This window comes from Sorex fumeus, unplaced genomic scaffold, assembly GCF_029834395.1.
Source record: "Sorex fumeus unplaced genomic scaffold, SorFum_2.1 ptg000130l, whole genome shotgun sequence".
Taxonomy (NCBI): domain Eukaryota; kingdom Metazoa; phylum Chordata; class Mammalia; order Eulipotyphla; family Soricidae; genus Sorex; species Sorex fumeus.
The window spans coordinates 1,812,951-1,837,588 of NW_026606187.1; positions in this window are offsets into that span (position 1 = coordinate 1,812,951).

Sequence of the window (24,638 nt, forward strand, 5' to 3'; positions counted from 1 at the left end):
TTCAGATTCTGATTCTAGAAACATCATCACCACTCTGCCTTTCCTCTGTTCTTGCCTCAGAATAGCTGTCCTGAGACGAGGGAGGTGGCTCAGGGGCATGGGACCATGGTTTGACCTTGGTCCCACCTTCCCCTCAGTACTGCTGGGAGTGGCCTTGGAAGCCCTCAAACATGGCTTGGTGTGTGTTGATGGGCCTCAGTACTGAAGGGCCCAGTTAGTTCACATCCTCAGGGCTCAGCACTGAAACATCTGTTCATTTATTTGACTGTGTCACCCAGAAGAGCGAAGAGTGACCCTAAAACCCCCTGAGGCCCAAAAGGGTGCTATCTGAACCCCTGTTTTGTGTTCTTACAACACAAGCTCTTGGCTTGTTTAACAAGGACCAGGGACACTGCATGTGACCCCACTAATTGACCTAGCATGGACACTTAGTAGACTGAGATCTGGGGTGACTGGAGAATAAGGAGTGACTTCTGCTCTCTCTGTGGGATGGTGGTGGAGACAAGGGGAATGGAAAAAGAGGCAGAAAACTAGCCCAGATGTTTCCCGGCAAGTCCCAGGCCTGGAAGGCTCTGCCAGACATTGTAGGATTTGACTCTGAGGAGTGTTCCCACGAGGGAAGTGGCAGATCCCAGGTGTCCCACTCCTGTTCCTAAAACCTTCTCATTGGAACCTCTGTAGGTCCCTGCCATGGCTTGTGATTCACTGATTCCACCTTTCTTGAGGTCTGTGAGATGGAGTCATGAGGGGCCCAGCTCTTAACGGTCTCTTTCAGTCTGTCATGGAGCAGAATGTTGGAAATGCTGATGAGATGTGACCAGCTTGACCCACGTCTCTAAGGGGGCCACTTCAGGGTCTTCTGAGCAGAGCCTTCCCTGATAAACAGAAGGGTTTTATTTACATAGAAACAAGAGGCAGAATGACCTAAAAGAACAGCAAAGGAGCATTTTATGAAAATATTTTTTTATGACAAGACCCAGGTCATTCTCAAAGTAAAAGAACAGCATAGACTATCACACCAAGATTGCTTGTGTTGGTAGACTGAACATGGAAACCAAAGGTTTGCTCTTAGGGTCCTCAAACATGCTTTCTGCCTTGCTGCCATTATTCCTTCTGAAACCCAGAGTATCATGGCATTCAGTCCCAGCGAAATTGCTACCTGGAAGGAAAACACCATCATGTACCATCGGCCAGGTCTGCTTGGAGCAAACTTAAGGGACAAGAATGAGAGCTGGGTGCAGGTAATTTATGACAGGATAGTGTGAAGGTGAGCTAGGGGAGAGACAAACTATCAGGTGTGTCTAGAGGAGAGATCTACTCCCTGAAAAGATACTCTGGAGTACCATGGGGGCATGTACCTCAGTCATCCCTATGGAAAGATAAGGGGTCTGGACCAAAGGTCCATTAGCGATAACTGGTGAGGGCTAGCCTCTTGGGGGATTAATGTGCCTTGTGTGTGCCCAGAGAGGGGGTGGAATGAGCAGTGGGGGTTATGGTGTCAAGTTGAGATGGGGTGTGTGAGCAGTGAGGGGGTTAAGGCAGTCTTTCAGAATCTGTGCTATGGGGGCTGGAGTGATAGCATAGCAGGTAGGCTGCTTGCCTTGCACGCGGCTGGCCCAGATTCGATTCCCAGCATCCCATATGGTCCCCTGAGCACTGTCAAGAGTAATTCCTGAGTGCAGAGCCAGGAGTAACCCCTGTGCATTGCTAGGTATGACCCAAAAAGCAGAATCTGTGCTAGTTATCCTTTGGAGAACCAGTTCTGAGAAAATTTTATGCCAATATTCTTTTCTGTAAGCTTTAGTATGGGTTTGGGTTCAGTGGGAGCTGAAGAAGACTTTAGTCTTCTTCTAAAGTCACTGACAACCTTGTCAGAGAGTACCGACTCTTCCCATTTCCCCAAGTATAACTTAAACATTGGCATCTTTAGTTACCAGTGGGTGTTACCTCGGCAACAGGGGCTTGTCACCATGGAGCTGATCCCCCAGGTGCTGGAGGAACACTGAGTTCTCCTAAGTCCTTGCTGCAGAAGTTTCTAGCAAGGAGCCTATGGGTTCATAGTTTTCCTGCAGACGGTCTTGTTTGGTTTACAAAGAGTCTCAAAATACATGGAGCCGGTTGCAAACAACTCGAGTGTGGGGGATTTCTGTAGAAAATCTGGATTTCTGGCTTCTCTTGAGAAGTCAGAGGACCAGGGAATGTTGAGAATATTCACTTGCCTGGTGACTCTGAGCTGGCACTCAGCTTTTCAGCTTCTCCTTCAGACAGGACATCTGCTTCCCAGTTACCAGACCCATAGATGCCATTCCCAGTCACCATGTATGTCTTCCCTGTCTTCACTGGTCCTTACCATTGGTTTCTGCTTTATGTTATTATTATTATTATTATTATTATTATTATTTACTTTTGGGATATCCAGAAGTACTCAGGGGTTCCTCCTGGCTCTGCACTCGGGAATCATTCCTGGCGGTGCACGGGGAACTATATGGCATGCCTAGAATCGAACCCAGGTTGGCCGAGTGCAAGGCAAATGCCTCCCTGCTGTGCTATCACTCTGGTCCCCTCTGTGTTATTTTCCTTGCTTGTACATTGCCACTGATTTGTGGCTCTGCATCCTCTGACTTTGGATCATATCTTCTCACTGAGCTTGCCAGCTTCTTTTTTGCCTAATTTTTGGGGTTCTGTTTTGTTTTCTATTCTCTTAGTCTTTTACTATCACATGCCACAAATGATCAGGAATCCCCCCATTCACCAGACTGGAAGTGTTCCCACCGCCAAGGTTCTGGAGAACTTGGCCCACTAATAACTCTGGGTAAAATTTGATTTTTTTGGGGGGGGGAGACTAGGTCACATCGGCGATGCTCAGGGGTTACTCCTGGCTCTGCACTCAGGAATTACTCCTAGCGGTGCTTGGGGAACCATATGGGATTCTGGGAATCTAACCCGGGTTAGTCTTGTGCAAGGCAAATGTGCTTCCCGTTGTGCTATCTCTCCAGGTCCCAAAATTTGATTTTCATGGTATCTAACCCAAAGCCTACGACAGCCAGGCATTTTGGGCACAGGTCTATGGTCTTGGAAAAAGCCCTAGGGTGATCCATTGCTCTACAATCCCCCTTGGTTGCCACCTCAGCCATCTCCACTCTCCATCAGCTTATGCTGCTGAATTCCCAGCATGCTTCACACCTGAAACCAGTCAGGTTATTCACATTAAATATATCCTAATTGTCGCCCTCATTCCAGATGGTATTGTTGCCATGGAATTATGTGAAGGTGCAAACCAGGCAAGAATTTTCTTTTCCGGTTCTGGACCCAATTAATTAGATCAGCATTGAATCTAGTGTTAGAAAAGAATACAGAGCCAGTCTTGCAAGTGAACATCCCCTTTCTCAGTTTTTATTACAGATATTGCTCCCCCCCAACCCCTTCTCTGTACTTTTTTTTTCAGACAGGCAGGGATATTGGGAGGAGGCAGCCAGGTGATTCGGATCTTTGAGTATCATTTGTTTTATTGATTGAGACTTTTGAGGTGGAGAAGAATGAAGGCAGGGAAAGTGATTTCTAGAAGCGTGGCTCCCATGGCATCTCTCCTTGGACAATGCAAATTGCACATGATCAAGTTCTTTTTAGATAGGAAATGACTGATACAAGGACAGAAGCAGATGAGTCACTTATTTTTGCAAGTTGTTAGCAGGATGGAGTTTGTTAGCTCTATACGGCATCATAGAATCTGAGTGTTGACTATATCCCAATGCTGCCATTTCAAGAAGAACAAGATGAAACCAAAGTTGGGTTCAGGCACCTGAGATACAGTACAGGGGTTAAGGCACTTTCTGAGCATGTCTCTGACCCTTGGTCATCCTCTGGCATCACTGCCAGGAAAGATCCCTGAGCAAAGAGCCAGGAGTAAAGCCTGACCAGTCAAATGTGGCCCCCAAATCTGCTCCTTCTGTTTCTCTCATCCTCTTCCTCTTTTCCTCCTTTTCTCCATCCTTTGCTCCCCCTCCTCTAAAAGAAATTCCTTACATTCCCTGTGCTGACACACATCTTGGGCAAATTTTGTTGGTAGGTGGCATAGGTGGGCTGGAGCTATAGCACAGTGGGTAGGGCGTTTGCCTTGCATGTGGCCGGCAAGGGTTCAATTCCTCTGCCCCGCTCGGAGAGCCCAGCAAGCTACCGAGAGTACCTTACCCACATGGCAGAGCCTGTCAAGCTCCCCGTGATGTATTTGATATGCCAAAAACATCAACAACAAGTTTCACAATGGATATGTTACTGGTGCCCACTCGAGCAAATTGATGAATAACAGGACAACAGTGCTACAATGATACAGGTGACATAGGTGGCTACTATCTGCATCAGTCTTTTTCATCATTCCACATTCCATCCCGGCAGAGGAGGGATCATTGGCCCCTCAAAAGTCCCATTTGACTTTTGGACCTGAAATGCCAGCCAGTCAGGCCAGAATGGACCTAAGATTCATCATGGCCAGGCAAAAGTGTCTTCCTGGAGAGTAGGAAAGATATAATCCTGAAATGATAATCCGCTGGATTTAGCCTCATGAAATCTTGACTGCATTCTTCTTCATTTTTTCATTTGGCTTCGGACTGAGTCAGTTTGCCACAGACAGTCTGGATTGATGGGTGTCGGGAGACCTTTGCTGCTGCTGCTCCTCCTCGTTCTCCTCCTCCTCCTCCTTGAGAGGAGAGAGAGAGGAAGTCATCTTGTTTCTATTTTCATAAGGAGAAAAGCATCTCCGAGTTTGTACACTGTTGCAGAACAAACCTTACGGTGACTCATGCTCACAATTTATGTAGCCACCTCCCTCACTTCTGACAATTCTGTGTTATAGATGCCAAAATCCTTGTTTCCATCTGTGAAGTGGTGGTAGGTCGGGGTGGGGGCGGGGGTGTGAGGCATGGGACCCACTCACTTCCTGATCATAGACTAGACTTTGTGCCAGCACTTCTCATTATCAGCTCCAGAGAGTTTGAACCCAAGTTGGTCTTGTTTGTTTTTGTTTGGGAGACCACAACTGATGATGCTCAGTGCTTGCTTGGGACTCTAGGCTTGAGGATTAGCTGGTGGTGCTTGGGAGTCTGTATGTGATGCTGAGGATCAAATCCAGGTTGTATAAGCCAAGCATCTTACCTTCTGTATTACCTCTCTGACTCACTTCAATGTTCAATGTTCAGTCCTGAACATTGCAGGTTGATTGGCACAGTTTTTCCCTCAGCCCGTGGGATCTTGCATCAAACTTCCAACTTAGATATCCAAAACATCTCAAGACATTGCCAAGTTTTCCTGGGGGCCTGAATTGGCCCTTGTTGGGAAGCACTCCTCCACATCTAGGTTTCTTGTTCTATGATGTAATAGGAGGTGAGTCCATGGAGATGAAGGGGTTGGGGCTAAGAAGAGAAAAAAAAGAAGATTCCTCTGCTTTTTGTGGGCATCCATGGGGTGCACCTTGAGGTTCCTCTTAGTTCTTTGCTTTGATCTCTCTCTTTCTCTCTGCCTCTCTCTCCCTCCCTCCCTCTCTCTCTCTATCTCTCTCTCTCTCCCTCTCTCTCTCTCTCTGATTCCAAAAGAAGGAAGACATAGAAAACTTGCCCAGCCTCAGGATAATTAAAATCTTGGTCTAAAATGAGCCGCTTGTAATGTAATAGGAGCTAGTTGGAGCTCTTCAATCAGCGAAGGGAAAGTCTGCTGCCTATAAATAGCAGCAGTCAGACTTGGCAATTGGCAGTCAGACCCTCAAAAAGCCCTCAGCATGCCAGTGTTGGAGGACGACGTGTCCAATGCTTTAGACGTTGGAAATAAATACTGTGAGTCGAAAATAAATGGCATTATTAGCATAAAGGGAGTTCCTAATTAACCAGCAACCGTCCATTACTGCAGCCTTCAATTCATTAAATTGCATAATTACATAAAAACTCGGTTGACGCTTGATTCAGTCAGTGTATCTGGTATTGTCTCCTCAATAATTAGTCCTATAATTGTCAGTTTGACAGGGCAATTAAAAATGTTTGAAGACATTGTGTCAGCTTCCCCGGGCGAGGATGCATCCCGGAGACCACGTGAGGGAGAGTTCTTCCAGTGGGAGACCGGATGGTTGCAGCTCCTGGATGAAGAGAAGGAAGGGCAGGGGGCTGTGGGGTCCAATGCAAATGATTGGTCGCTTTCTGGGGAGGACCATTGTATCTGGGTGAACGGAGGCTATGTGTTTGAGTGAATTTAGCTTCCCCACTGGGCTGTGGGAAGGATGGGGGAGGCGAGCAGTGATGTGCAAATGAGTGGGAACAATTCTGACCCCTGCTTTGACTGTGCAGCCATCAATATTCAGAATATTTGGACGCAGGAGTGAAGCCCACAATGGGAGAGAGTCGATACCGCACTGACTGACAGCATTGGTCCTGGAGCTTCTGTGCTGTTCCGATCAAAGCTCTGTGAAAGCGAAGGACCCTTTGGCTTCTGGCCCTGGGCAGCAAGGAGGTAGCCAGTGACATGCGCATGCTTGCAGGGCAGTGTGTGTGAGTGTATACTTATGTGCATAGGTAGGACCTATGTGAAATGTCTATATAGACTCAGGATGTCACTTGTCTGCTTGTTTATCAGGATGAGGGAGGCACAGGCTCATTCCCTTCTCGGTGCTCAGTATCTATCCCATATATAAACACAATAGACCTGCGATCACAAAACTGACTCAAGTCTCGTTCCTCACTGGAAAAAACTGTGTTTGTGGTCTCTTCTGTGGCCTGAATCCACTCAGAAAAGAGCCAAGACAGCTCCGACCTGGCTATATCCCTAAGGCCTCCTGCAGAGGGAGTCTGGGAAGCACCCGAGCTATTTGGAAATGTGGACACCAAACTTGTTATCTAATAATTATTCTGACCTGCATAGAATGGAAATAGCCAGACTCCTTAATTATCGCAATCTGAAGTGGGGGAAGGGGGTCAGAAAAATTCCTAGGTGACTGGTCCCAGATTTTCTTTGCCCCATAGCCTTGTTGACTTCCTGCTTGGGTTTTTCCTGGCTGGGGCAGTGGGGCGGGGAGGGGTGGACAGGAGATGATGAGCATCTCTCCTGGAAGCAGGGGCAGACGGACATGTGGGTGTGACCAAGGGAAAAGGCAAAGTTGGCATTCTGGAACCATATTCAACTGGATCTTTTGTCCACCATGCTTTGTGGAATGGTATTGAAAGGAGTTGGTGACTGACTGGGAATTTCAACCTATATTTTGTTCCTCTCCTGTGAAGGGCTGGAGTGATAGCACAGCAGGTAGGGTGTTTGCCTTGCATGCAGTCAACATGGCCAACCCGAGTTCGATTCCTCCGTCCCTCTCGGAGAGCCTGGCAAGCTACAGAGACTATCTTGCCCACAAGGGAAAGCCTGGCAAGCTACGTATTCGATATGCCAAACACAGTAACAACAAAGTCTCACAACGGAAACGCTTGAGCAAATCGATGAACAACGGGAGGACAGTGACAGTGAGAGTGACTCCTGTGAATATATTTTTACCCAGCAGTGCAGTGTATCAGGCACGTGGCTGTTCTCATTAGGCAGATGAAGAATCCCAGGAAACACCCCCTCCCCCGACTGTTTCACAAGTTTCTTCTCCCATGTTTCCTGTTGGATCTAGGAGCATCCAAGAGTTGAATATCCATAGTTTTTGTGACTTCATCTCAATGAGTCTCTGAAAACTTAACTAGCTCGTTAATTCGGCTAAGGCCAGTGTGTCATTGCTGCAGAGCACATATAGACACCCGATCTCTAGGGACCATAGCCCAGAGATTATGCGAACTCTGATATTTATTATATATAATCACTTAATCACTTAACTTCCCGTTAGTCGTCGATTTGCTTGAGCGGGCGCTAGTAACGTCTCCATTTGTCCCTGTCGCGTGCTAGTGTAGCCCAATGGCATCTCTTCACTCCGGGAACATGGAGGGCCTCAAACCGATCGTTCATGACCTTGACAAAGAAGTCTGACCATCTGGTAGGTGGGCGGCCACACGGTCTCTTGACATCCCGTGGAATCCAATCAGTAACAGCTCTAGTCCAACGGTCGTCTTTAAATCTCATTACGTGACCAGCCCATCTGATTTTCGACACCTTGGCAAATGAGACAGCGTCCCTGATCCTTGATCGTCGACGGATGTCAGAACTCCGGATTCGTTCTCTCATTTGAGTGAAACAAAAATGATCGTCTGTACTTTCAATGCACGTACACTAGCATCAGATGCATCCATCGAGGACCTGATGGTACAAGCGCGAATTATATATAATATTCATACATTATATAAGAGCTGGAGCAATAGCACAGCGGGTAGGGCATTTGCCTTGCATGTGGCTCACCCGGGTTTGATTCCTCAGTCCCTCTACAAGAGCTTGGCAAGCTCCCCGTGGCGTATTTGATATGCCAAAAACAGTAACAAGTCTCACATCGGAGATGCTACTGGTGGCCGCTCGAGCAAATAGATGAACAATAGGAGGACAGTGCTACAGTGCTACATATTATATCTATCTATCTATCTATCTATCTATCTATCTATCTATCTACTTATCTATCTGGGATTATACCTCTCCAAGATTTATCAGGACTGGGGTTGGGCATAATTGAACACTTGAACAAAACCTTAAAAACTAAACTTTTGGGGGGTATGGTGCCACCAGCAGGTCAATCTGTACCTATGAGGCGAATGCATCAGCAGCCTGATGGCAACGTCAGACTTTCAGATACTCCAAAATTGCTGCTGTGCCTTTGTCCAGACCCCAAAAACTTGGGGCAAAGTTTACCAAGAAAGTAAACGGCCAAAAGTTACGTATGTGGTGGGACGGGCACAGAGGCCCAGCTCTGGGCAACAAAGCTGAACGGCTCCAATTCCAACAGGTACAGCCCGCCCCCAAGGGCCTGGGTTCCTCTCTGGGCACGCGCAGCTAGAAACAGCCCCTAGACAGCCGGTTTTCAACCCCTGATCTGCGTGGGACGGGCACAGAGGCCCAGCTCTGGGCAACAAAGCTGAACGGCTCCAATTCCAAACAGGAGACATTCCCAACTCCTCGCCCAGTGCCAGGGACTCTTTCTGGAGCCGCGGCCGCGTTAGCGGCCGCGAAATATTTTCCCACTACATATGCCATAGGAACCATAAGCTAACTTCTTAGATGGAAACTTCTCTATTTTAGCTCAGCCACTAGAAACACAGATGCCAATAACTCATAAGCCTATCTTAACTCACACTGCATATCAAGCAGAATAGTAACACTGAACGTGAAGGACTAAACCACACCTCTCACAATGGTAAAGCAACGCAAAAGCCCACCAAACATTCATATTGAAGAGTCTAGCCCAGATGACACCAACAGTTCTGTAGTGTTAGACAACCTCTCTGACAAGGAATTCAGGAGGGAGCTACTTAGGATGCTTAGGGAATTAAAAGAAACAATGGAAAGCAATGCCAATAGAAGACAAGAGGATCTGAAGGCAGAAATGAGGAAAATGCAATCAGAAATGTCAGACCTGAAAAATCTCGTAGGCGAATTGAAAACCTCAGTGGAAGGCCTCAGCAGCAGAGTAACAGCGGCTGAGAACAGAATCAGTGAGCTCGAAGATGAGGTTCAGAGACTCTCCAGAAAAGAGCAGAAAATGGAAAAGAGACTCACAATTCGGGAACAGATGGCAAGAGAAGATTGGGATGAAGCCAAGAGGGGTAACATAAGAATTATTGGAGTCCCAGAGGGACAGGAAGAAAACCTCGATGAAGAAGAAACTGTCAAAGACATCATTGCTACAACATTTCCAGAGCTGAAGAAAACTTGTGACCACATTCAGGAGGCCCGAAGGGTACCAGCTAGAAGAAATCCGAATAAAAATACCCCAAGACACATTCTGATCAAAATGACCAAAACCTTAGACAGAGACAAAATTCTGAAAGCAGCAAGATCGAAGAAAGAAATCTCTTACAAAGGAGCATCCTTAAAATTCACAGCTGATTTTTCTGATGAAACCCTCATGGCCCGAAAACAGTGGTGGGACATAGTAAAAAAACTCAATGAAATAAATGCCTCCCCCAAAATACTTTTCCCAGCAAGACTCTCATTCATAATAGAAGGAACAACACACAGTTTCACAGACAAACAACAGCTCAGGAACTTCATAGACTCAAAACCATGGTTACAAGAACAACTAAATGGGCTACTTTAAGGCAAGAAAGGGCCCTCAAATACACCAAATTTTAACAGAACAATGGGACAAAATCCCATAACAATAATCTCTCTCAATGTCAATGGGCTAAACGCACCAATTAAAAGACATAGAGTGGCAGGATGGATTAGAAAATTGAACCCAACATTCTGCTGCCTGCAAGAAACGCATCTCAATAGTCAAAGCAAACACAGACTCAGAGTCAAAGGCTGGAAAACAATCCTACAGGCAAACAGCTCCCATAAAAAAGCTGGGGTAGCCATCATTATATCAGACCACATCGATTTCAGAGTGAGGAAGGTCATAAGAGACAGTGAAGGCCATTTCTTATTGATCAGAGGATCTGTACAACAGGAAGAACTTACAATAATAAATGTATATGCACCTAATGAGAGACCAGCAAAGTACTTAAAACAACTACTCATAGATTTGGAAAAAGACATCAATAGCAACACAATACTAGTGGGAGACTTCAACACTGCTTTGTCACCTCTTGATAGATCAACTAGACTCAAGCTTAGCAAGGACATACTTCATTTGAGGGAAACAATGGAAGAAAGGGACTTAGTAGATATTTACAGGACACTTCATCCACAAAAAGCTGAATACACATTCTTCTCAAGTGTCCATGGAACATTCTCCAAGATAGACCACATGCTGAGCCACAAAACATGCCTCCATAAAATTAAGAAGATAGAGATTGTATCAACAATCTTCTCAGACCATAATGCGCTGAAATTAGAAGTAAATCACACACAAAAACAGAAAACTAAATCAAACACCTGGAAATTAAACAGTGCACTATTGAACAATGAGTGGATTAGACAGGAAATCAAAGAGGAAATCAAAAGATTCCTAGAAACGAATGAAAATGAGAACACGAGTTACCAAAACTTATGGGACACAGCAAAAGCTGTGTTAAGAGGAAAGTTTATAGCTCTACAAGCATTCCTCAGGAAGGAGGAGCGAGCACACATAAGTAACTTAACCTCACAGCTTAAGAGCTTGGAGAAGGACCAAAAAAAGGAGCACAACCCGAACAGGAGAAAGGAAATAATAAAACTGAGAGCAGAGATTAATGAGATGGAAACCCAAAAAACAATCCGAAAGATCAATGAAACCAAAAGCTGGTTCTTCGAGAAAATTAACAAGATCGATAAGCCTCTAGCAAAACTCACAAAGAAAGGGAGAGAGAAAACCCTAATAAACCGAATCAGAAATGAAAAGGGGGTCATTACAACAGAAACCACAGAAATTCAGAGGATCCTCAGGGAGTACTTTGAGAAGCTTTATGCCACGGAACATCAAAACCTCGAGGAAATGGATAAATTCCTAGACTCCAACAGACTCCCAAGGCTGAACCAAGAAGACTTGGAATACCTGAACAGACCTATCACCATCAAGGAAATTGAAATGGTAATTAAAAGTCTCCCCAAGCACAAAAGTCCTGGCCCGGATGGATTCACTAGTGAATTCTTCCAAATCTTTAAAGAGGACTTACTCCCAATGTTCTTTAAGCTTTTCCACGAAATTGAAATATCAAAAACACTTCCAAACAGTTTCTACGAAGCAAATACCACACTGATACCAAAAGCAGACAGAGATACCACAAAGAAAGAGAATTACAGGCCGATATCCCTGATGAACACAGATGCAAAGATCCTCAACAAACTACTAGCAAATAGAATCCAACTACTCATTAAAAAGATCATACACCATGACCAAGTAGGATTCATCCCAGGGATGCAAGGATGGTTTAACATTCGGAAGTCAATCAACATAATCCACCATATCAACAAAAGAAAAGATAAAAAGCATATGATCATATCAATAGATGCAGAGAAAGCATTTGATAAGATCCAGCACCCCTTTATGATGAAAACCCTAGCCAAAATGGGTATAGAGGGGACCTTCCTCAACATAATTAAAGCCATCTACCACAAGCCTACAGCAAGCATCATCCTCAATGGGGAAAAACTGAGAGCCTTCCCTCTAAGATCAGGGACGAGACAGGGATGCCCACTCTCTCCACTGCTGTTCAATATAGTACTGGAAGTACTTGCAATAGCGATTAGGCAGGAAAAAGATATTAAGGGCATTCAGGTAGGAAAGGAAGAAATCAAGCTCTCACTATTCGCAGATGATATGATACTCTACTTAGAGAACCCAATAACTTCCACCGAAAAACTCCTAGAAACAATAGACTCGTATAGTAAAGTTGCAGGTTATAAAATCAATACCCAAAAGTCCATGGCTTTCCTATATGCAAACAGTGAGAGAGAAGAAAACAACATGAAAAAAACAATCCCATTCACAATTGTGCCCCAGAAAATCAAGTACCTAGGAATCAGCTTAACTAAGGAAGTAAAGGACCTGTACAAAGAAAACTACAAAACGCTACTTCAGGAAATAAAAGAGGACATGAGGAAATGGAAAGATATCCCCTGCTCATGGGTCGGGAGACTTAACATTGTCAAAATGGCAATACTACCGAAAGCATTGTATAAATTCAATGCAATCCCTATGAGGATACCCATAACATTCTTCAAAGAAATGGAGCAAACACTCTTGAAATTTATATGGAACAATAAGCCCCCACGAATAGCTAAAGCAATTCTTGGGAAAAAGAAAATGGGAGGAATCAACCTCCCAAACTTCAAACTGTACTACAAAGCAGTAATAATTAAAACAGCATGGTACTGGAACAAAGGCAGAACTGCAGACCAATGGAACAGGGTTGAATACACTGACATCTCTCCTCAATCATATGCTCATCTAATCTTTGATAAAGGTGCAAGTAATGTGAAGTGGAGTAAGGAAAGCCTCTTTAATAAATTGTGTTGGCATCACTGGACGGCTACATGCAAAAAAATAGGCTCAGAACTCTGCCTAACACCATGTACAAAAGTAAGATCAAAATGGATTAAAGACCTCAACATCAGACCAGAAACCATAAGGTACATTGAAGATAAAGTTGGCAAAACCCTCCATGACATTGAAGCTAATGGTATCTTCAAAGATGCCACGCCACTGGCCGAGCAAGTGAAAACAGAGATAGATAAATGGGACTATCTTAAACTAAGAAGCTTCTGCACCTCCAAAGAAACAGTGACCAAAATACAAAGACAGTCTACAGAATGGGAAAGGATATTCACCGAATACACATCTGACAAGGGGTTGATATCCAGGATATACAAAATACTGGTTAAACTCCACAAGAAGAAAACATCCAACCCCATCCAAAAATGGGGCAATGAAATGAACAGAAACTTTCTCAAAGAAGAAATCCGAATGGCAAAAAAGCACATGAGAAAATGCTCTACATCATTAATCATCAGGGAGATGCAGATCAAAACCACAATGAGATACCATCTCACACCTCAGAGACTGGCCCACATTCAAAAGAACAAAAGCAACCGATGCTGGCGTGGATGTGGCGAGAAAGGGACACTCCTTCACTGTTGGTGGGAATGTCCACTGGTTCAGCTCTTCTGGAAAACAGTATGGACGATTCTCAAAAAATTAGAAATTGAGCTCCCATTTGACCCAGCAATACCACTCCTGGGAATATATCCCAGAGAGGCAAAAATGTATAGTCGAAGTGACATCTGCACTTGTTTGTTCATTGCAGCACTCTTTACAATAGCCAGAAACTGGAAGAAACCTGAATGCCCAAGAACAGATGACTGGTTAAAGAAACTTTGGTACATCTACACAATGGAGTACTATGTAGCTCTTAGAAAAGATGAAGTCATGAAATTTACATACAAGTGGTACAATATGGAAAGTATCATGCTAAGCGAAATGAGTCAGAAAGAGAGGGATAGACATAGAAAGATTGCATTCATCTGGGGGATATAAAGTAACAAAGTATGAGATTAATACCCAAGAATAGCTGAGATCAGCACCAGGAGGATTACTCCATAACTTAGAGGCCAGCTGGGTATCCTAGAGGAAAGGGCTGTTCAGATAGAGAAGGGAGCACCAAATAAAGGATGTTTGGAGGATCCTCCCAGGAGGGGAGATGCATGTCGAAAGTAGACTATGGACTGAACATGTTTGCCACTCAATGCCTCTTTTGCAGACCACAACACCCAAAAGGAGAGAGAGAACACAGGGGATTGCCCTGCCACAGAGACAGGGGGGATGGGGGGATGGGGGTGGGAGGGATATTATCCATGGTGGTGGAAAATGGGCACTGGTGGAGGGATGGGTATCTGATCATTGTATAATTGAAACCAAAGCACAAAAAATTGTAAATCTACAACTTTAAAAAAAATAAAATAAAATAAAGGGAAAAAAAAAGCAAAAAAAAAAAAGTTACGTATGTGGGAGACACACCCACAAACCACCTCCGGCTCAGCTATATAATTGGAGGCATGGCCTCTCTGATGCCTGATTGTACTGCTTAATAGCCATGATGCCAGAGACTCAGAAATGAGTCTCAGAACCCAAAGGTTTTTGGCAGAAATGCATCCTGTTTCTGCAGTAGGTTACTGACGCTGGGCCACTCCAGGTGGGAATAGGTTCGTGCCTTGGCCTGTTCCCCCTGACTGCTTGGTGACCACTATTCTCCAGAGGCCACTGGACAGTCAGGCTTGGGCCTGCAGTGACAAGATACATGGGGCCTCACCAGATGGGCGTGGATCCGGCCCTTTCCTCCCCATCCCAATGAGACCCCGAGTTGCCGCCTACAAACAGCCTCTCTGGCTCCTGATCAAGCTGCTTAATGGCCATGATCCTAGAGACTCAGAAACAAATCTCAAAACCCAGCGGCTTTTGGCAGAAATGCATCTGGACCGCATACAAGGTGGCTGCCACCTCAGAGCTTATTGGAAAGTCAGGTATGAGCCGGCGGTGACGGGGCAACTGCAGTATCATGGGAAGGGGGGCGGTACTGGCTCACCCTTCAAGCCCTACCGAGGTCACGAGTTGCCCCCCACGAGTGGCTCTCCGGCACGGCCATGGCTCCAGAGGCAAAAGGACTTAATCCAGAGCCCGGCAGCTTGTGGCAGAAAAGTGAATGGACCATGCGTTAAACTATGGCGCCATGCCTCCCTGGGAGGGAAAGGGTGTTGCTCCCTTCCTCCTTTTTCTCCCTCAGCAGCTGGGTGGCCGGTGCCTAAGAGTTTATTGAAAAGCCAGGTATGAGCCAGCGGTGATGGAGCAACTGCAGTCTCATGGGAAGGGGGACGGTACAAGCTCGTCCTTCACGCACTACCGAGGTCACGAGTTGCCCTTCACGAGTGGCTCTCCGGCACAGCTATAACACCAGACACACAGAAACCAATCTCATAATTATCTGGCTCTTTTCAGAAATCCAAAATTGCGCGGCGATGCCACATTATATGATTCTCATACCAGCTGTGGAAAACAAAGTATTTCACAATGCCTTTTAAGAAATTCTGAATGTGGGGGAAGGGGGAGGAAATTCTAAACAATAATGGTGCATCTTTTGTCAAAATAATGAATGTAATCAATGTAGAGAAGAGTTAAGTAGAAATCATCTGCCTCACAGGCATTGGGGGGGTGAAGGGAGGGTATATTGGGGTTTTTGGTGGTGAAAAATGAGTACTGGTGAAGGGAAAGGTGTTTGATCATTGTATGACCGAGACTTAAACCTGAAAGCTTTGTAACTTTTCCCACAGTGATTCAATAAATAAATATAAGAAGAAAAAATAAATAAAATCATGAAAAAAAAGTAAAGTGGAGTTCATGTCCAATTCAATCAGCTAATCAGTTGCTGAATAAATATCAGATAAATATCAGTACTCTTACATTGAAAAAAAACTAAACTTTTAAACATTTTTTAAAATTTTTATTAGTGAGACATTATGAGGTACAGTTGTAGACTTACAAATTTTTGTGCTTGGGTTTCAATTATACAGTGATCTTTTAAACTTTTACCTTAGCTTTTCTTTTTTTTTTCCATTGTGGAAATACTGGCACACATTACTGTATATGTTTTTGCCATGTGCCTTTAAAATATGCATTTACTACATGAAAGCTAGAGCGATAGCACAGCGGGTAGGGCATTTGCCTTGCAAGCGGCCAATCCTGGGTTCGATTCCTCCATCCTTCTCAGAAAGCCCGGCAAGCTACCAAGAATATCTCGCCTGCACAGCAGCAGAGCCAAGCTCCCCGTGGTGTATTCGATATGCTAAAAACAGTAACAACAAGTCTCACAGTGGAGACGTTACTGGTGCCTGCTCGAGCAAATTGATGAACAATAGGAGGACAATGCTACTTTGCTACTACATGATATTCCAACCAGTATGCCCGCCCCTTTTCAGTGGACCCTTCCACCCTTTCAGTCCCATTGTTAACTTAGTTCTGAAGTGACAACTCAAGATTGTGCTGGCTTTGGCTTAGTCTGAATTTTACTTTTTGTGAGTACAAAGGGTTGAACTCTGAGCCTCATACCTGGGAAGCATGCACTCTACCACTGAGTTGCATCCCCAGTCCTGGATTGGCATTGCAATATTATAAGCCTAAAACTCAGCTATCAATAACTTTGCAAATCATACTTCTTTAATTCAATAAAAATATATAAAATAAATTAAAAGTCGATTGATGTTGAGCATCTCTGCCTGACCCATGGAGGGTGCTGGCATTGATTGGTCCTGGCATCTACATTCTCAGCCTCAGGTTCTCTCCCAGGTGGGCGTGGGTGTGGAGAAAGAAGATATTTGCTAGAAATCACCTCTAGCTCGTGTGCGTGTGTGTGTGTGTGTTTGTGTGTGTGTGTGAGAAACTCTGTTTCTTTGAGGGTCCAAATGTATTGAATTTTTTTTTATTGGTTCAACTGGGTTTTAAGCTCTGGCCAGTTCCTTAATCATTCCATGTCTTAGTTCCACAGTCTTCTCATTTTTGAACTGTAATTAGTTCATTCTTCCCACAAATGATCATTGAACAGCTTTATGTAAGTCACCGTTTTAAGTGCTTAGGATACAACACTGAATAAAGCAAACCCAAATCTCTATTCTCTTGGAAATTACATACTTGTACGAGGAGATAGATGGTGAGTAACGAGCATAATAAAGAAGTAAATTAAGCACTACGCTAAAGTAGGGCAGGGGAAAAGGAAGGGGGGAGCCGAGTGTGTGCAGGACCATTTAAGATATTAGAGGGTTTAAATATTTAAAAAATAGAGTGATTGGAATAAGACTTATTCTTTAGGCAAAATTCAAGCAAATGAATTGAAATTGGGGAGGGGGTTAATCATATGGGTTTTTGGAGGGATTGGTTGTCACCCAGAAATCCCAAGGGCCTTAAATGGGAAGCATCAGCATAAAGAGAAGGCCACTGAGGCTGGTGTGGGAGAGCCAGGAGGAGGGAACTCACTCATCAGGTCAGACAGATGCTGTGGGCATTTGTACTAAGTACAACCAGGACTATTGGAAGAGTTTCAGGGGGCAGGGTGCAGACAGTGCTCTGATGCGGGCTATAAAAGGTGACTGGGGGCTGGAGTGATAGAACAGCAGGTAGGGCAATCCCCAGCACCCCATATGGTCCCCACAGCACTGCCAGGAGCGATTCCTGAGTGCAGGGCCAGGAGTAACCCCTGAGCATCACTGGGTGTGACCCAAAAGGCAAAAAATAAATAAATGAAAACAACAACAAAAATCCACAAATGAATAAACAATAAAAGGTGACTAGGGCCAGATTAAGAGCAGCTTTGTCTCATCAACTTGAGGAAATTAAATGATATCATAAATGACCACTGAATGCTTCCACATGTCATGTAAGCATGCTGCCAGTGGCAATGATTTTTTTCTTTTTTTTAATTTTTGAATCTCACCCAGCAATGCTCAAGGGTTACTCCTGGCTCTGTACTCAGGAATTACTCCTGGAGGTGCTTGGGAGGGGGGTCGACCATATGGGATGCTGGGGATTGAACCCAGATTGACTGCGTGCAAGGCAAACGCCCTACCCACTGTACTATCACTCCAACTCCAATTATTTTTCTAAATGGAGCCTCCTTCAAGAATACGTTGCAAGGAGTCTCAGATTTTATGCAGTGTTTTAACTCCTTTTTACTTTTGGGAGTTTTCCAAGTGATTCCATTCTGCTTCTCAAGGTAATACTAATGGTCTATTATGTTTGTTCAAATTATGCTTGTCTATATATTCATGCGAATTCTTCAGAGAGGGTTATACAATGTTCTTGAAATAATAGAATGGCCTAATTATAATAGGATATTAACAATATAAAGTGCATTTAATACTTCCTTATGTTATTAAAACTAACACTGCACATTTCTTTCTTCTCCCAAAAAGGCCTGTTTCCAGAAACAGCACAGATAGAAATAACATGTAGGCCAATTTCTCCTACTCCTTAACTTTCTGATTCTGCTCTGTGGCACAAAGTTGCCCCCTCTGCTATCTAGGAAGTTCCTGATAGCCTTATCAGATAGTCTCTGAACCGATATTGTTCCTTTAGTCTCCTAACTTGGGATAACTCAAAATCTTTGTCTCTTTTGTATCCCATTTTGAAACTTTTTGGGAACTCTTAAGTTTGTAGGATAGTACAAATATCTATGGCCAATTGCATACTCCTTCAAACAAGTTGTCCAGGTATATCCAAATGCTTCTTAAAATGAATTTTAATTTCTGGAATCAGTCCTGTACTACCAGAAATTCCCGATTTGCTTTTTGAGCACTGGAAGGAGATGAGGAAAGAAGACCAAATGAACAGAGATGGGAATTTCCATTTCAGTCCACTTGGGTCAATCATCCAGTTTTCTGAGGTCTTGTAAATTTAAATCCCAAGTTGATAACTCTGATGCAAAGACTGATTATGACATCATATTTGTCAATTCCCAGAAGCAAAGTTCACTGGGGACCTCTCTTTCCTTCTTAAACGTGTAAAGTGCATCCTTCTGAAGACGTGTGGTGATAGCCAGGCAAGGGCCCAGAGATACCAGCTGATGTTCAGAAAACAGGAGCTATGGGGAGGCCAGTTGGTTTGTAGTTTGCAATAAGGATGCCTCCAATTTCATAGTTATTTTATTCTCCCTTGTTTTTTCTTCTCTCTCTCTCTCTCTCTCTCTCTCTCTCTCTCTCTCTCTCTCTGGTTTTTGTTTTTGTTTTTTTTTTTTGGGGGGGGGTGGCATTCCTGGCTGTACTCAAGGGTCTGTGCAATGCAGGAAACCAAGCCTTGGTTCCCTCATGCACAGCACATACTCTCTGAGTCATCTCTCCTGCTCTTGCCCCCTATTTCTTCTGTTGCATATTTCCCATGTTTATAATATCCTTCTTTCACTCTGCTCCCCGTGTCGTGGTATCACATGTCGTGCTGGGTATGAGTCTCTCTAAGGGCCTTGGATTTCGGGCATAGGCATGTGTGTGTGTGGGGGGGGGGGGGGGTGCGGTAGGGGAGGGGTGGAATTTCCAGGGAGCTGCCTCCTTGAATGTCGTGGGAGCTGGTTTTCTTTGTTATATACTTCTCTTTACAACTCATTCTCTCTGTTTCTGGATGTTTCTGTCTTAGATGTGAGTGCTAGCCCTTCAGGGGGTCAGCATGCTTCCGACTGCAGCCAGGCCTCTCTGTGTGTCCACAGACATCCCACTTTATTTCCCCCGCATTCCCTGGCTTCTTTCATGTGGATTTTCCCGACTTCAAACCTAAAAGCTGCCTTTCCATTTGGCCCTGTGCATGCTCGCCCACATGCAGTGCCAAGGCTGTTTACTGGCGCCCGTGAGGCTCTGCTCATGCGCCTTGCCTTTGATTTCTCTTCCCTACTGTTCCTGTTTGAACCAGAAGATAAAACTTGAAGTTCTTTTTTTTTTGTTTTAATAAATCTATCCCATTCATTAAAAGTTATCCCCCAGCCTTTAAACCACAGCTTTCTGTTTGCCAACTAGTCCTGAATCCTTTCCCCCAATCCTTCCTCCATACTCCTGTTTTATAATGACTGCAATAATGATATTCTGACCAACAGCTGAGGGTTTTCTTTGATTCCTTGGCAACATTTGTTGCTTCCTGTCTTTATAACCGCCATTCTAATAGGTGTGAAGTGAAATCTCATGTGGACTTGCATTTCCCTAATGATCAGAGGTGATGGGCAAAGTCTTTCATGCACTGTAGCACTGTCCTGTCCTCCCATGGTTCATCTATTTGCTTGAGCAGGCACCAGTAACGTCTCCATTGTGAGAATTGTTGTTACTGTTTTTGGCATATTTAATACTCCACAGGGAGCTTTCCAGGCTCTGCCCTGTGAGCGGGATACTCTCGGTAGCTTACCTGGCTCTCCGAGAGGGACGGAGGAATGGAACCCGTGTTGGCTGTGTGCAAGGCAAACGCCCTACCCGCTGTAATATTGCTCCAGTCCGAAGTCTTACATACCAAAGTCTTATATACCTGTCTAAATATTACATACCTGTCGAAATATTTTTTAAAGGAGAGTCTATTCAGATACTTTGCTCATTTTTCTCTCTTGTTTACTGTGAATTATGTTGTAATAATATAACAGTAGCATCTATCTCTTGAAGTTTGTGTTTTTGTAGACTTTGGATAGAAGTGGAGGAGTTGATTTTATTTACAAATTCAATTCAATTTCCATAAAAATTGTAGTGTTGTTATTCACAGAAATATAATAAAAATCATAAAATTGATGTGAAACTTCAAAGAATCTTGGATAGCCAAAACAATTTTGAGGAAAAGAGTACAAAATTGGAGATATTACACTCTGAGACTTCAAACTATACTGCAAGTTCTATAATTATAATCAAAGCAGCAGAGTATTGGCATAAAAGTGAATACGCAAATTAATGAAACAGAATTGGGTGCTGATAAATAAACCCACATGCACATGCACAACTAATTTATGACAAAGGAGCTAAGTATCTAAGATGGAGAAAGGAAAATGTGTTTAATGATTGATTTGGGAATATTGGTCAGACACATATCAAAGAATAAGACTCTCTTAAAACATGTATAAAAATTATATGTACAATACTTATCTAAAAATAGAGGCAAAGTCATGAAAAAAAACCTGAAAATGTAATATGCATAAAAGAAAACAGGGGGCAAACTCTTTGACATGAGCCTAAGGAATATCTTTTTGCATAGATCTCCAAAGATTAGGGAAACAAATTCTAAAATAAACAAATGGGATTATATCTAAAAGCATCTGTATAGTGAAACTCATCATCATTAAAATAAATGGGGAAATATACTGAATGAGAATATATATATTTTCAGATTCTAGATCAGACAAGGGGGTTAGTGTCCAAAGTTAGTATCCAACTCCCAAGACTCAGTGAAAAACAATGTGATTAAAAAATGGACAATGGATCTGAACAAGATCATATGCCTATTGATAGATGACTAGTTAAAGAATATACACACACATTGGAATACTACTCAGTTATAAATGGATGGATTCCTGTCATTTGTAGCAAAGTGGGTGGACCTGGAGGGCATTTTACTAAGTCAGATGCAGAAAGACAAACACAATGTTATATCATTCATATGTGGCAGGCAAGGAGACAGAGCAAATGATATGATAAACAAAACAAAATAAAAGCAAACTTTTAGCCTGCAAGAACAAAATGAAGATTTCCAGAAGGGAAGGGGTAGGGTAAATTGGGTAGCAGGGTCAATTTTATGGTGATGGATGAAAGCTAGGCTTTTGATGACGAGCATAATGTGGTAAACATATAGATGTTGATTTATAATGCTGTAAACCTGAAACCTATATAATGTTATAAACCAATGTTACTTCAAAAAGATACAAGAAATGCCATTTATTATCATCAGTTCATAGAGAAAGAACATCTTCACATAAAAAATGAAGAAAAGGCATCATTTTAAAGTATCATTCCCTTAACTTTTGAATACAACGGAATTTATAAAAATTATCTGTATTGTCTTGATTTGAAAAAATGTATCAAGGATTGATGGAAAAGGTTTTCAATATTTTGGTTTTTTCCTCTCTCAGAACCACAGAAATGGATCATCTCATAATCAAAAAGGACTCACGCAAGATTTATGCTCATAATCTTGATGACATGCCAAGTTCTTGCCATCTCTTTGTTCAGAAGTTCATGGGTTGTTAAAAAGAACCCTGCACCTTGTTGTCTGACAAAGACATGGACAGGACATGTGTTGACCACTAATGTATTAGCAACCTATGGACCAATCTCTGTTCCGGTTCAATCTAGAAACTTCTATGCCCCTTGCGGCACATTGGTTACATAGACATACTCTTATTCAATAAGAAATATTTAGCATTTCTTTGATTTCTAGCCCAGGGTAGCTGCTAAGGTGAATCCAAGGTGGAACTAAGTAAAAATGGTCCCAAGAATTTGGGTAAAATCTTCCCCACAAAATACTAGTCATTGTACTTATGTGAAGGAGACAGACAGTTGGTGAGGTTGGAGAATTGGGAGAAAGTATTCTAATACTGGTTTCTGCTTACAATGAGTGGCTAACACGCCTCACTATTGATATCAGAATTGTAGCAAGCATTTCCTTGATTCTCTTTGTTTCCGTATTCAGTTGGTTACCAAGTTATCAGTCGTGAGTGGCTTTCAACAGCTTTTGTATCTGATTTATCTCAGCACCATGTCTGCTACAATGTCCCGAGCATTAATATCTTAACCTGGAGCTTTATCTCTTCCATCACTTTTCCATATTTATTCCAGTGACTGATTGATCAGTCCATCCATCCACCCTTTCATCTATCCACGGTCACCATTTATTCATCCATTAATTCATCTATCTATGATATTAAGGTGTATGTTAAGCCGATGAGCGATCTCTCTAAAATATAGGTTCGGGTGTATCATACTTATTCATTTCCTCTTTTGTTTATTTTCAGTTAGGCAAAAGTTTTTACTGAACAATCTTAGAAAGATGTGATGGAAGAAGAAAAAGAATAAATAAAAGAGACCCGAGCTTAAGAGAGCAAGCAAGCAAGCAAGCGAAGAGACAGAGAGAGAAGGAAGCCAGATTCATGCTCAAGTGTAGACGAGGACTTGAAAGGAGCAAATCTTTGTTTCTCCCTTTCTAGCAAATTCTGAGTCTTTTGTCTACAGAAAAAAAAAACCAAATATTTAATTCCTTCAAGATCATTCACAACAAAATTTGAAACATTTTTTTGAGAATTTAGCTAGACTAGATAGCACAGTGGGTAGGGCATTTGCCTTGCACGTGGCCAACTTGGCTGACCCGGGTTCGATTCCTCTGCCCCTTTCGGAGAGCCCGACAAGCTACCGAGAGTATCTCGTCTGCACAGCAAAGCCTGGCAAGCTACCCGTGACATATTCAATATGGCAAACACAGTAACAGCAAGTCTCACAGTGGAGATGTTATTGGGCCCACTCCAGCAAATCGAAGAGCAACAGGAAGACAGTGCTATAGTGCTACTCCATAACATGGTGGGTGGGGCATTTGCCTTGCATGCGGCCAAACCAGGTTCGATTCCTCCGTCCCTCTCCGAGAGCCCGGCAAGCTACTGAAAGTATCCTGCTTGCAGAGAAGATCCTGTTAAGCTCCCTGTGACGTATTTTATATGCCAAAAACAGTAATAACAAGTCTCACAATGGAGACATTACTGATACCCGCTCGAGCAAATCGATGAGCGATGGGAGGACAGTGCTACAGTGCTATAGTGCTACTCCATAGTGTCGCGAACTTGGTGCAATGTAGTGTGGCCCAGTGCCTGTGGAGGCCAAGCTTGGACTGATACAAGCCCCTTCCTCAGCCACATGTCCAGGACTGCCCTCTCAGAGTCACAGATCAATGTAAAGTAAATACAAGTTTCTGACAAGATGCCACAGAAGCCTTTTTGGTTAGAGCTCTGCCAAACTCCCTAGCATCTTACCTTTATGTGCTTCTTGCGTAAGAATCCTTCAAAGCTTACCAGAACCCTGTTCTGTTTGAACCCACCAATATAGCCATAGCCCAGAAACCCAAAATCACTCTTCCTGTGGAGTCCAGTGAAGGCCTGTGCACAGGTTCTGGCTGTCCACCATGCTGTGGCCTCCCTCCACGGTCTCTGAGATGTACTGCTACCTCCTTCAAGGTCCTGTGAGGGATAAACTTCATTTCAGTCTTCTGTGGAACTGAGGCTCCTGTGTTAGCTAACCTCTGCTTCATAAATGTTAATTCAACATAGAATCCCACTATTTTTTAAAAAAAAATAAAACATCCTATTACGTACATGTTATTTAATTTGGGGGTGCAGCTACCATCATTCCTATTTCACAAGAGTGGAAGCAGAGTCTCAGAGACGTGAAGTGATGTACTCACAGGGGATAATCAGTGAAAACAGAAATTTTACTTCCTTTCATTCCTAACTTCCCTTCTCTCCAGGATTAACTCCTCACCCATCTTCCCAATCCCCCCACACCCCCCTCCCCCACACACCAGACTCACCTATTTGAATCTACTTGTGTCCAATACCACCTGGAAAATATGGTTGGAGAAGTTT